This window comes from Triticum dicoccoides, chromosome 3A, assembly GCF_002162155.2.
Source record: "Triticum dicoccoides isolate Atlit2015 ecotype Zavitan chromosome 3A, WEW_v2.0, whole genome shotgun sequence".
Classification (NCBI taxonomy): domain Eukaryota; kingdom Viridiplantae; phylum Streptophyta; class Magnoliopsida; order Poales; family Poaceae; genus Triticum; species Triticum dicoccoides.
The window spans coordinates 26,331,888-26,346,493 of record NC_041384.1 but is presented as its reverse complement, the minus strand read 5'-3'; the positions used below and the strand labels follow the sequence as shown (position 1 = coordinate 26,346,493).

General features: G+C 44.9%; 1 pseudogene; it reads right to left on the bottom strand.

The window, feature by feature from the left end:
* Window positions 1-1,486: 1,486 nt before the first annotated feature.
* Window positions 1,487-14,210, bottom strand: LOC119266828 (annotated as a pseudogene).
* Window positions 14,211-14,606: the final 396 nt, after the last annotated feature.

The following is a 14,606-nucleotide window of genomic DNA, read 5'->3' as shown; positions in this document are numbered from 1 at the left end:
TCGGAGGATTTGGACTTTGGAGTAAGGATGAAAATAGAGTGAAAACTTTCCATTTTTTCGGAGGAAAAATGGAAACGGAGAGGAAATATGAAAATGAAAACGGAAATTTGCAAAACGGAAGTAAAATGGAATTTTTTATGCGGAAACAAAAACAAAAACGGAACGGTGTTTTCCGATGGAATATGCATGGAAATGGAACTTTCTGTTTCCGTGAATATGGAATTTCTGTTTTTACTATAGACCTATAGCTGCTTTGTAGCTCAACCATCATAGAGAACACAATGACACAATTAGTAGAATGGATCTAAGGCCCAACTTCTACTACCACATATGTACTCAGCTTGACCCTATACGCAATTGTCCGGTACTTGTATAATACTATGCTAAGTTGCTAACATAATGATATTATTTTGTAGCCATGTTAACAACTCATTAAATTTGTTTGTTTTTGTGTGTATTTCTCTATGATTCAAGGGGTTTTTAAGTTTCGATCAATGTCTATTTCTGTTTCGTATTCGCTTTGTACTCGCTCCGTGTCCGTTTTCGGTAATATCTGTTTTCGTATTCATTTCCGGGGTTTCTGTATTCGTTTCCGCTTCTGCAAAAAAATATGATAACAAATATGATAGCACTCAGTTCCGTTCGTTTCCGCTCTATTTTCATCCCTACTTTGGAGTTTGGAGTGGCAACGGGGTGAGCGCGCATCTCCGTCACAATCGATCGACGAGGAAAGCAAACAAAATGGGCTGCCAAGGTTGCACCCGGCCTGCCACTCGGGGTAAGCAGAAGCCTGTCTTCCTTCTTTGTTTGGGCCTGCATAGACTCAGGCAAGAGAGGGCCTATCGCCCAACATTGATCAGTGTGGGGGATTGGGGTCGCACCGCCGCTGGCTGTCCGGTAGTGCCCCCAATTCCCCGGCCCATCCACAGCGTGCGGCTGCCGTCCTGACTGGTGATCCCAGCAGAGAAGAGACTAGCCTCTGGTCATGGCGTCCCGCCGCCCGACCGCTAGTCTGGTCCAATCCCACGGACCCGCTCGGCATCGGCGGTGGCAATGGCGGCAAATGAGGGGCCGCGGAAGCCGTGTTGCCTGAGAGGCCGAGAAGGGCCGCGGCTCGCCACCGGAGGGAGAGTGTCACCACTCACCTACTGAGAAGGAGCAAGTAAGTATGCTCCATCCTCCTCCCGTGTACACGATTAATTTGCTTGCTGCTAATTGGCACGTGTGTGTCACAATATTCAGATGGATTCTACGATTTTAGGGGCTGTAGTTAGAGCCTACATCCAATGCTCAGATCGCATTTATTGAGTTTATTTAGATGTACATACACCTACAATTGTTGGGAATTCTGAAATTCTGCTTTCTACCTAGATTGCGATTATTGAGTTTTGGGGGAAATTTGCAGTCAACAAGGTCTCGGTACCTGTCTGCCTCTGGCATAAGATCCAATGCCTTCTAGCAGTTGGAACTTGGGACACAAAACTCGTCACACCAATTTGTATTCCTTCCATGGTCGGTAACTTAGGACGAAGGTCATGAATACATGGAATGTGTTATACTACAAAGCCGAAATTCGTCGTGCTTGCTTAGTTTCTGAATGTACTGTACTACATGCCACCTTCTCATAGTGTTGGGAGTCAATGTAGGTTTTTTTGATTCAAAAGGCTTATCTGCTCAAAGAGTTCACAGTTGTTGCAGGATTTTGGAATTCGCGAGGCTTGTCTCCTCCGATCTTGTAGAACTTCCACTTTGTACATCCATATTGTGAGCTGAACTTTCACTGGAATGAGAGATGATCACTTAAGTCAGGTTGTTGCAAAAATAATAATGAAACAAAGAGAAACAAACGAACAAAAATATCGGAAAATATCTTACAGTAGTTCACAGAAGTTCTGCTTCGGCGGCATATCCAAATCATCTAAGCTTCTCTCAAACATTTCTAAAACCTTTGTTATAGTAGGACGATGCAAGGGTATTACTTGTATACACCACAAGCCAATTAAGATCATCTTTCTCGCAATCTCCTCTATTTCATTGGTGACTTCACATGCTTCTAATCCATCATCTTGCGCAAAGTGGTCATAGATCCAATCAGGGAAATACTTTTCACTGGATTTTGCAGCAATTAATCTTACATTTCTCCTCCCTCCAACCATCTCTAGCAGCATCATTCCATAACTATAAACATCTGACTTTGTTGAAACCACCCCGAAGGTTCGAGAGTGAACTTCTGGTGCAATGAATCCAATTGTTCCTCTAGCTCCTGTAATTGAAAGCTTGCTCTCCTTTGTATGACACAATTTAGCTAGACCAAAATCAGCAATCTTTGGGCTAAAATCCCTGTCTAGAAGTATATTTTGGGGTTTGATGTCGAAATGGATGATACGTGTATTACAGCTATAGTGCAAGTATTCGAGGCCACGAGCAATCCCGATTGCTATCGCATAGAGCCTCTCCCATCCTAAAATTTCTTTGGGGCTCCCTGAGTAAATGTACTTATCCAAGGAACCATTGGGCATGTACTCGTATATAAGAGCTCGTTTTGATCCCTCCAAACAAAACCCAAATAAGCTAACAACATTAACATGAGAGGTCCTGCCAATGCTCATAACCTCATTCACAAACTCATCTCCATTTCCTTTGCAGTCATGCAAGAATTTCACTGCAACCAGACGACCATCATGTAGTTTTCCTTTGAAAACCACACCGTAACCACCTTTTCCAAGCTGATTGTTGCGAGAAGACGTTATCTTCATTACCTCTGAGTACATGTATCTTTTTGGAGCTAGGGATCCATATGACACTATCATGGCCTCGTATTTTTTTTCAGTTTTACTGCTAGTCTTGCAAAGGAAAAACCATAGTCCTTTCCCATTTCTATGCCATATGAGCACATAAAGACATGCAAAGAGAAAGGTTGCAGCTGCTGATGTTATACCTGAGATGGAAGCAGATGTTATTTCCTTTTGCATACCAGAAGTTATAATACCATTATTTCAAGACCATCAGTAGTTCACGTTTATCTTTCTAGAAGAGTACATGGTGGTAAAAGTAGCAACAAGCTAACTGCCATAAATTAATAAGTCATGTTAATATGCACAAGCTTAGAGTTGCTTGACCCAGATTTTTATTTCAATTTTCAGTGATCACAGACATGATAAATTTTGAAATTCCTATTTTGTCATAGAAAATCGCAAATAGTAATTGGCTAATATTTAAATCATTATATATATATATGAAAAGATGGCAAAAAATTTAGCATACCTATTAGTATAATCTTCTTCGCTCTCCTCTCACTACCTGGAATATAACATAACATTTATGAGTAAAAGCAGTGTCGTCCAATAGGACCACATTGGTTGTTTTTTCCAAAAGAAAAAGACAAGTATCATATATTAATCTTAAATATTCTGCCAATCATATATACAAAAAAATACATTGAAAGATAGTGAATAACAATAGAATGGACTTCATATGTGAGTTTCTTTTGATTGAGCTACCATGTCGCTCAAATACAGGTTTGACAACAAAAAAGTTATAGGCATGTGTAGATTTAATAGCCATACATATTCGACAAAAAAACATGTGTTTCTTTGACATTGCAAACAGTGGACGGTATCAGTCTGCATAGCGCACAATTAGTGGGAACATGCGTGCTCTGTTAATTTATTCTGGAAATGACCTCTGTACCAGCATGATCTAGTGTGCCAAAAACGAAGAAAAAGCAATGTCTTCTGGCAAGATATATGAGCTTGTCGATTTCAGAGACAAGCAGGGAGTGGTTGATGTAGAAGATCTCGTGGATCTGGAGCCTGTATCCGCGGTTGTAGTACCCGAGGTAGGGGACACCGTCGGTGCTGCAGTGGACCTGCAAACTGAAGTGCGCGCACCTATTCTCCCCAGGACCTCGCGATCCAAAACGGGGAGGATATGGTCAAGTTGCCACATGGCTCGGGCGAGCACTCACCGTCTGCCGTCGTGAACATCGGTGCCAGCATCCTAGAGACAATACGAGGAAGAAGAACAGCATGGCCTGAGACATGGGAACATTACACGAGGAGATTTCAGTCAATGGTTTCGGTGAGACAATGGTCTATGACGAGGAGGATAATTTTTTGGCAAGAGGAGATATGAACCAAAACCTGAACTGAATAATTCATAGTAGGAGGAGGGGATATGAAGAGGGAGAAATTGCGTGGATGATACCAAGATAAATAAATGGAGGGAAATGCGGAAGGAACGACCAAAAATGGAAAACAATGATGTTGGATACATGCGAACTGAGTGATTTGAAGAGATACTATTGAAGGGAGAAGATAATATACGCGGTGCTAGCCAACTACTTTCACTGGTTCAGTGGACGCATTGACTTGTCCATACCCACTAGAGAGAGTCAACATCCAAATGTCTCGATCCATATTTAGTTGGTGCGTTGTTCCACAGTTTTATTGCGAAACTTATTCCCACCGTAAAATGCATTGTTATGTTTAGAGCAAGTAATGCATTGTTATGTTTAGAGCAAGTAACTCGAGGCACGGAGCGTTGTCATTGTCAGAGTGTCAGTACAGTCCAATACATTTTTTGAAGCAAGGTGTGCACTGCTTCTTTCGGGTCTATTAGATGCACTTCAGGTTTTCAACTAGCAGCATGTTGTCTAATTCTGTGTGTTCAACAGGTACTATGTGAATTTGGAGGCAGGAAATTTGGAATAGCAACAAATAGATAGAGGTGGTGGGATGGGAGACTGAGGCCGGAGACTTGACTGGTTGAAGAATGATTTGTCGAAAGGACATAGTTCGGCAGAACCCAATGGTGCGATGCGTTGTGTCCTCACTCCTCACTACCACCGTTTCAGCACTTCAACTTTTTCACACAAATGCCATAGTTTATTTGCATGTTCAAAAGTGTAAGAATTGACTAGGGAATGGAATTTGATCAATTTGCAGAGTTTTTTTTTCTGGACTCCCTGCACCTTATGGAGCGCACGCCATCGGAGCAACTGTTGGCTACGCATATGGGGCAATCGTCTGACGACACTATCCACTTCAAGCAATAATCCTTGCCTCATGATCGAGACATAATCGGACGGAAACCCAATAAACCGGCACGACGGAAATGTTGCAGGCTGGGGGCATGCAGTTCCCATTGGCACGCCAGGCACGGTTTTTTTTTTGAAAGCGGGCTGTTGTTGCTGCTCTGTTAAGCCAGCCTCACGCTGTGCCTGCCATATTATGGACCGTGAGGCCCAACTTTCGCATAGGCCCCAAGTAGTCCACTAGGCAACTTGGAATGGGCGGGCCAACAGTAGTACACCCAAACCAGGCCCGCAACACTACAACAGTGTCCATATCACTTTAATGCCCCCACTTGGGTTACAAGCTCACGCAACTGAGCTTGGCCCGTGTAGTTTTGGCTTGATGGGTTGTATTTCGGCTATTTTTTCCTATTTGAGCTGTTTTATATAGCCTATAAATATTTTAAAAATATGGAAATAAATAAATAAAGCTAATTGCGCCGTGCCGTACCAGCCCGTGTGCCCAGCCTCCAGGCCCAGATACGGCCCCTGGTGTGCTGCATGCCGGGCTCGGCCCGTTTAGCTCGTGTTGTGCCGTGCATGCGTGCTAATGGGCCGGCCCAGCTGGCATGGCCCATTTGGCCAGCTATAGTCCAGGATGCCAATATTGCGTGGTGCAGACTTGTGGAGTCCAGAGTTCAGTGAGACTAGGCAGAAGTTATGTCGAAAGACTTTTATTCTGAACTCCGAACCATACCCTAGTTCAATTTGTTAATGATTTTCTAACGCTACAAGTACTGAGAGGGCTAAGTACTATGCCTTAGAGGGAGAAAGGAGACGAGCCCACAGGTTTACCAGACAGATGTAACTGCGCAAGGCTAATACTATGTGATCCGGAGAAAATCTAACTAAAAACAAGAATGTCAGCACATGTCCATTTGGCTAGTGTAGGCTATGGACAAGTCTCGCGCTGGCCGGTTGCGGCCAACATCCGCCATGCGGTCAATTTAAGCCTTATCCTCGGTCGGTGAGTAGTAAGTACTAAGTAGTAATAACATGATTAAAAGATCCAAGAAAGAAAAACATGATTAAAAGATGAATTGACGGGGTGAACTTACCTGGAGGGGGAGGTGGTTCATTCCTAGGTGCAGGTGCAGGGAGAGGAGGGGGCAGTTCCCATTTCAGGAGGAAGCCACTTTGGATGAGCCGCTCGTAGTGGCTCGTGTTCGTCTCGCCGGATGGCAAGCGCAGCACCGGCAAGACGATTGGAACGCAGCCCTCCAAAGCATAACTAGAGTAGGTCCCGGTGGTGTCGTATGGCACCCCCGCATGAACAAACGTGTTGCTTGTGTTCACGCACCTCATCGTCTTCGCCTGCACCAGTTCTTTATCCAGGCGTGCCGCCGCGGCGGCCTTCTCCGTGCAGTTGTACAAGATGAGTTCCAGGTTGACGGGGGAGATCTTAAACGGGCGGCCCAGTTTGGCAGAGGTGTTCCACATCGGCAAGCAGCTGTTGAAGATGTTGGGCGGGTCGTGTAATAGTTGCAGCTTGCGTAGATCAACGACGCGCAAGCTGCGTTCCTCATAGGATATGTCCATGATTGCAAAGCCGGCGTTGTTGGGCACAGAGCTTGGAAGAAGTGGATAACTGCCGTTATAGCATGTAAGCTCGAAGTCCAGCGGTCCAGGCGAACCACATAATCTTCCTGTTTGCCAATCAGTGAGCCAGAACGGGGGGGAGATGGTGACGCTGCCACACTTGGCCAAGCAGCCATCCCCTTGCTGCTCCTCGGCCGCCATGAGCATCAGTGGCAGACACCAAACCCAGGCGAAGGCGAGGAACCAGGACCAGCAGCTCAGAGACATCGGGGCAGAAGGAGGGAAGATTGCAGTGAGCACTGGAGGGGGTCACACGATAGGTGCGGTGGTCGTGGGCTATGGGGACACAGACTACACGTAAAAGAGAACAGCGTGGTCGAAGCTTGAACCATATATGCGGACGGCAAGCGATTGGCCGAAAGATTTGACTGGAAAAATTGGACCAAGCGATCATCCTCCACGAAAATCCCCAATTGATCTGAGTCTGGACGGTAAGCCATGGCTTCTAATATAACAGCTTTGACGGGGTAAGCCATGACAATGACCTCCGTGAGCCCGTGATGTGACTGGAACCGCGATGCCTAGCCCAATTATTTCGGTCCCGGCTAGTTTGTGTTCTTGTCTGCTAGAAAGCTAGGAGTAGATTCTAATCTCAGTACAGCCTTCATACTTGGCATGTAATTAACGGTATCCAACACAGAAAAAAAACCAGTAACTAACACACACCAAAAATACTCTCTAATATACACTTGCACATTTCTATATGTACAAATCACGTCTTTTTTTATTCTAACGTTAGGCGTTAGCCACTGCGTTGTGGAACTTGGCCAGGGTAGAAAAAAGTAACTTCTTAAATAGGTAACTTAGAAATAGAAAATTCATGGAATTGATTGCTAGCACATCTGTCAGAAGAGTTTGTTCTGAACCTACTGAGAGCACTAAGTACCAATATGATTGATTGCTTGGCTTAATTAGGGAAATCCAGCAAATTAGGCACTGCGGCTAGCCGAACTTGATTAAAAAATGAATTGACGGGGTGAACTTACGTGCAGGGGAAGGAGGTTCATTCCATGTCAATAGGAAGCCATCGCTGAGGAGCTGCTCATAGTGGCTCGCGTTCGTTTCGCCAGCCGGGGAGCCCATCACCGGCAAGACGATTGGAACGCAGCCCTCCAAAGCATAGCCTTTGTAGTTCCCGGTGGGGTCGTACAGCACTCCCGGGCGAACAAACGCGTTGCTCGCGTTGACGCACCTCATCGTCTTTGCCTACACCAGTTCTTTTCCCCGGTGTGCCGCCGCTGCGGCCTTCTCCGTGCAGTTGTAGAAGATGAGTTCCAGGTTGACGGGGGAGATCTTAAAGGGGCGGCCCAGTTTAGCAGAGGTGTTCCAGATCGGCAAGCAGCTGTTGAAGATGTTGGGCGGGTCATGTAATAGTTGCAGCTTGCATAGATCAACGACGCGCAAGAAGCGTTCTCCTTAGGAGATGTCAATGATTGCAAAGCCGGGGCTACCGGGCACAGAGCTCGGAAGAAGTGGATAACTGCCGTTATAGCATGTAAGCTCGAAGTCCGGCGGCCCAGGCGAACCACATAATCTTCCCGTTTGCCAATCACTGAGCCAGAATGGGTCGGAGACGCTGCCGCACTCGGCCGAGCAGCGTTCCCCTTGCTGCTCCTCAGCCACCATGACCGCAAGCATCAGCGGTAAACACCAGGCCCAGACCAGGATCAAGAATCGGCCGTGCATCGCATCACCAGTAAGATTTAGAATTTGTCTCGGTGAAGGCTGTGGGGAAACAGTGAAGAACACTAGGTGGAGAATGAATGGTTTACGTAGCCTCTATTCTATGGGCAATGCTACTGAGTCCACATGTCCTTGGAGGACCAAAAGACTTTGACTCTTCTAAAAAAATCAATGTTTTAAATAGCGGGCTATGAAAAATAGCAACGGGCCTCCAAATCAGCTATAGCGGGCTAAAACAAGCTATTTATGAAGGCGGTCATTTAGCGGCACCGCTATAGCCGGCTATTTATAAAACTATGAAAGAAACAAAGACTTTGACTGGTTGTGTAACGAGCTCACGAAAACACCTAGGGAACAAGTCTCGGCTCTGTAATGAGGACTAGGCAATAGCCTAGTGGCAAGGTCGCTGTGCCGCCAACGGCGGCGCCAGGAAGAGAACTCTGTGGGGTCAAAGCTAGGCCTTTCCCCTCCCTTTTGCTACAGTATTTGCAACGGTGAAGACGTAGACCGGCTGCTTTGACAGTGGCGGAAGGGGCGCTGGCCAGCGAGGCGACCTGACCCTGCGGGCAGCAGTCAGCGAGCTCTGGCTCCTCTTCTCCAAGCTCGTTGTAGACTCCATGTCCAAGGCTCTGGCGTGGCAATCAACAGCAGCCTCAAACTAGTACTCCTAATCTTCTTAACTTGACGGGAACTAAAACATTGGGGAATAAACAAAGGGATTGAGCCTGGCATCGATCGGAGAGGGATCCTCTGACGTATGGTATCCTGCCGTTGGGCCACTGATATGTGGGTCCGGATCCACATGTCAGTGGGCCAACGACACGTCAGAGGAGCTTCGTTCGGGAAGACAGATGGGAGATTCATTGGCTGGGAGAGAGAGCACGTGAGATGGGATGGCTTTCTTGCTAGATGGCCCAAATTTTCCACCATATGAGTGAATGACAGTGGGGTCAGCTGTTGTGACCTGTGGGTTCAAAGAAGTACTCATAGCTGGGGTTCAACAGGCAACCAAAAACCTGTGGGGTCAGCTATAACGTCGCTTCGCTGTACCTTACAAACTGAAGTTCGACTCCTGTCAGGGGTTGAATTTTCCGTAATCTCATCCAAGTGGGCTTCTTCTATCAAAATATGTCGTGGGTGCTAGTGCCCATGGATCTCATTTTTTTCCAGCTCGGTAGTGGACTACCGTTGACTGGCTGTTCTTCTCTACAGCATCATGGGCCAGTCTGAACTCGGTTTACCTAGACTATGGGCTGAAGTCACCCGCTTGGCCTGCTCAAAGCCCCGCCCTCTTGGTGTGGTTACAAGAAACGGGAGGCCGAGAGCCCAACTCTGCCACCGTTACTGCCGCCACTGGCTGATTCACCGTGCCACCTCCCATGCACCGGCGCCGCCGCATCCCGCAGATGCCGTCGTGAGCCACACAACATACTCTGATATGCTAAGTTCATGGATAAGATACTTCAGTCTTGAAATGAATTGTTGCAATGTTTAGCTTCACAATGATGCATCCAATCCAGGTTACTGAATTTTGTAGGGCCGTGGTTCGAATAGAGCCTCAATCACGCTTACTTTGATTTGGAGGCCTAGCTGTTGCTTGCTTGCGTAACCCTGCTAGTTGTCTGACTTTGACATAGCACTCGGGTGCCTTTCAAAACTTGGAATACCAAACGCATCCAATCACCCAAATAACTAATGTTTGCTTTATTCCTAAGTATACTTTTCGTCCCTCAACTCTTAGTGAAATCTAGATTTGGTCCCTCAACTTCAAAACCGAATAACTTGCACCTCCAACTAATGAAACCGGACAACGTTCGTCCTTGGTCTCGATTTTAACCGGTTTTGGTGCTGACTAACCCCGGTTTTGACCCGTGCCGACTCAAATTTTCGCGTATTTTTTCATATCCGTGAACTTTTTGAAATTCACATAGTTTTTTCAAGGTCGCGCGTTTTTTTCAAAAATAAACATACCTTTTTCAAATCCGTGAACTATTTTGAAATTTGTGCACTTTTTTCAAATCCATGATTTTCTTAATTTGCGTACTTTTTTCAAATCAGTATATTCTTTCAAGTTCGTGTAATTTATATCAAATCCAAGTGTTTTTTTCGAATCCATGAAGTGTTTTTGAAATTCGTGTACTTGTTTCAAATCCGTATACTTTTTAAAGTTTGTGTATTTTTTTCAAATCCGAGTTCCTTTTCCAGTCCATGAAATTTGTTTGATATTCAAATACTTGTTTCTAGTTGACAAAATTTTTCAAATCCACATATTTTTTTTCTAATTTGCGTAAAAGAAATTCAAATCCACGTACGTTTTCAAGTTCGAATGAATTTTCAAGTCCAAAAAAGGACGCGTGAATATGAATAAGTACGTCAATTTTAAAAAATTACATGAATTTGAAAAAACCACATGAACTTTAAAAAAGCACACGGATTTAAAAAAAGTACGTGAACTCGGAAAAAGTGCGTGGATTTAGAAAAAGTACACACATTTTTAAAAAGTTCACATATTTGAAAAAAGTACCCGAATTTGAAAATATTAAGCGGAATTGGAAAAGGTACGCAAATTTGAGTCGGCACAGTCAAAACTGGGGTAGGACAGCACCAAAACCGGTCAAAACCGTGACCAGGGATGAATCTTGTCCGGTTTCAGTAGTTAATGGTGCAAATTGTCCGGTTTTGAAGTTGAGGGACCAAATCTAAACTTCGCGAAGAATTGAGGGATGAAAAGTGTACTTTTGTCTTTTTGTTTCTATCAAATACAATAATCTCAAATGACTTTTCCTTATCAAATTGCGCAACCATTCTTAGTAGAAACACAATGCGATGTTTGAAAATAAATATTTCTGTTACACACTGTAATATCATAATGGTAATGCAGTGGCAATTCGAATTTACATTTGTCCACATAATCCTACTTTTGGACTATGGTAACAGAGAAGGGGATGCGGAGCAATACGATGATCTGTAACCATAACTTGTATGCGACGACAAGTATGACGGGATCGAGGGACATGAAAGGAACGGCTTTGGTGGCATCTCCATTTCGTTGATGCTCTTTTCCAACATATCAATCACCTTGCTCATCGAAGGGCGGCTTTCGGGGTTAGTTTGTATGCACCATAGGCCGACCAAGGCCATCTTTCTCATGGCCTCTTCAAGGTCGCATGGGACTTCACAACTTTGTACCTGTTCTGTTATACTGTCATAAATCCGGTTTGGAAAATACACATCACTTGAGCTATTGGTAATCCCTTTTCCTTTATGTATCCTTCCTCCTACCATTTCCAGGAGCATCATTCCATAGCTATAGACATCCGACTTTGTAGAAACGACTCCAAAACCTCTAGAGAATACTTCTGGAGCAATGAATCCAATAGTACCTCTTGCTTCGGCGACAGAGAGGATGCTACCGGCCTTGAGGTGACACAATTTCGCTAAACCGAAATCTGCAATCTTGGGACAAAAATCTTGATCTAGAAGTATATTCTGAGGCTTGATGTCAAAATGGATGATGCGAGTGCTACATCCTTGATGCAAATATTCCAATCCTCGTGCGATGCCTAGTGCTATTTGCTGTAACTTGTCCCATCCAATAACTAGATCTGAATTCTCTGTGTAAATATACTTCTCCAGTGAACCATTAGCCATATACTCATAAACAAGGGCTCGCTTAGCTCCTTCTAAGCAAAAACCGAGCAGACCGACAATGTTAATATGTGATGTCCTACAAATGCTAATTGCCTCATTTAGAAACTCATCTCCATTGCCTTTGGAAACTTTTAGGAGCTTCACAGCAACCACACAGCCATCTTGTAGGCTACCTCTAAATACCGTGCCATATCCACCTTCTCCAAGTTTATCCTTGAAAGAGCTAGTCATTTGTTTCAGCTCTGAGTACTTGTACCTTTTCGGAGCAAAAGATCCATACACCCTCAGCATTTCTTCCATGCTTGATTTACTACCAGACTGCTTTGGGAGGATGAAAAGACTAATCTTTTGCTTATGTCGGTGCACCCCCCACACTAGACATGTTAGCAAGCTGATTGTAGCAGACAGAGAAACTGTAAAAACAAACAAAAAGTGAACATCATTTAGTAAAGTTGATACTATATCAGTATGTGTATGAGACTCTGTAAACTATCCCTTTTCTAATATAGCCATTTAGGAGTCTTTCAATTTCACGTCATTAAATTAGAAATCTCCATAATTTGGTTAATTTTAGACTTAGCAGTTTGCCTTTAGATAGCGTCAAAGTATGAAAGTTTGAGACAAAGTATCATGTATTTTATGAGCAGAAGCCATGATAGACATACCTATCAAAATTAGCTTCTTGTTGTGCCTACCATCTGCAGAGAAATTATTATGGTTAGTCAATGTAAGTATCAATCACGAAATAGAAAAAACATCAAAATGAACCATGGCAATTTGACAGCCAAGCGCAACTAGCTATTAGAAATGTACGCGGCATAAGCAGATCAAAATTTGAACCCCAATGGGTCAGTAGACCAACATCACATCAAAACCTGTAGTTTCTAAGCTGTCATGTAGATACAAATAGCAGCATCTCTCAACATATCAGCTCAGCTGAACAAACAAAAAATAAAGAGGATAAGGGCATCTCCAACACGGACTCTTAAACCGCCACACAAAGCGTCTGACATCCCTGGCCTACCCAAATCCTCTCACTCGCCCTTTCCCGCCTGAAGCAATCAGCGCCGCTCTAGAGCGTTCAGTGCGGCATTCATGCGTTCATCCGTCATCAGATCATTCCACAAAGCACAACGCGTTGACCAAGTCAAAATACTAATCTCAAATTGGAGATCTCAATTGATTGACAGAGCTTCCACGCATAGAGAGCTTAGTGAATTAAAGGATAAGTCACTGACATGACTAATTTGCTTTGTTCGATTAGGAAGTGCAAACAAATTAGGCACTGCTTGTCCTAGTGTGGCTATGAACTTGATTAAAAAAATATTTTGTGGTTGAACTTACGTGCTGCTGGAGGCAGAGGGGGAGGGGGGTCCTCCCATGTCAAGAGGAAGCCATCGTCGATGAGCTGCTCGTAGTCGCTTGCGTTCGTCTTGCCTGATGACGAGCCCAGTACCGGCACAACGGTTGCATCGCAGCCCTCCATGGCATATCTGGCGTAGTTCCCGATCCGGTCGTGATGCACTCCCGCGCGGACAAACACCACCCACTCGTTCCTGCACCTCACTCTTGTCTGCACCAGGCCACTATCCCGACGTGCAGCAGCCACTGCGCTTTCCTTCGTGCAATTGTACAAGATGAGATTCAGGTTGCCGAGGTCGATCCTGAACTGGGTGTCCAGTTTGGCGGAGGTGTTCCCAATCTTTATGCCACAACCGCTGGAGGCTTCCAATAGCTTCTGCTTGCCTTCATCAACGACTCGCAAGCTGCGTTCCTCGTAAGAGATACTGTTGATTGCAAAGCCAGGGATGAGGGGCACGGAGCTCCGTAGGGTTGCACTGCGGTTTTTATAGCAAGTGACCTTGAAGTCCAAGATACCACACGATCTTGCCGCGTCTGTCTCAGCGAGCCAAAACGGATTAGAGATGGTCAGGTTGCCGCACCTGTTGGCCGAGCGCGAGCAGCCTTCGCCTTGCTGCTCGTCAGCCCCGACGAGCATCAGTGGCAGCCACCAAACTCCGATGAAGACTAAGAACCAGTAGACAGGAGCCATCGAAATACAAGACTTGTAATTTGTGTCAGCAAGACACAGAAGGGGAGCAAACAAAGTTGGTGATCATGCATGTGCTGTGTGGCAAAGAACGGATGCTATATGCTTGGGGAATGGAATCATCTCATAGTTGTCGTACATCTAACATGGGAACTCCGTATCTTAATTGACGGAGCAATGGGAAGACCTGGAGCGCAGTTATGAGTGGCTGCAGATCAAGTGGGTGCAGGACTTTTCAGAGATGATGATATCACGGTTGTTGTCCTAGCGCTTTCATGCGCCGAAGCAAGAAGATACTAGATGAGAGGTGATGCCGATTGAACAACACACTATTTCCACTTGACAAGGTTAAACCTAACAGACCTCTCAGCTGACTCATTTATTTTGCCTTATTATGTTCATTATTTTCAGAACCATATTTCTCAGTCTTATATTTGAGTATATACAGGCAACCAAATCATCTTGACAAAACCAACTACGCACATTTGCTTAACAAGCCAAATCCTAATGAGCTGATTTAAATTTCATCTATTTACGCAGTCCAAGGTA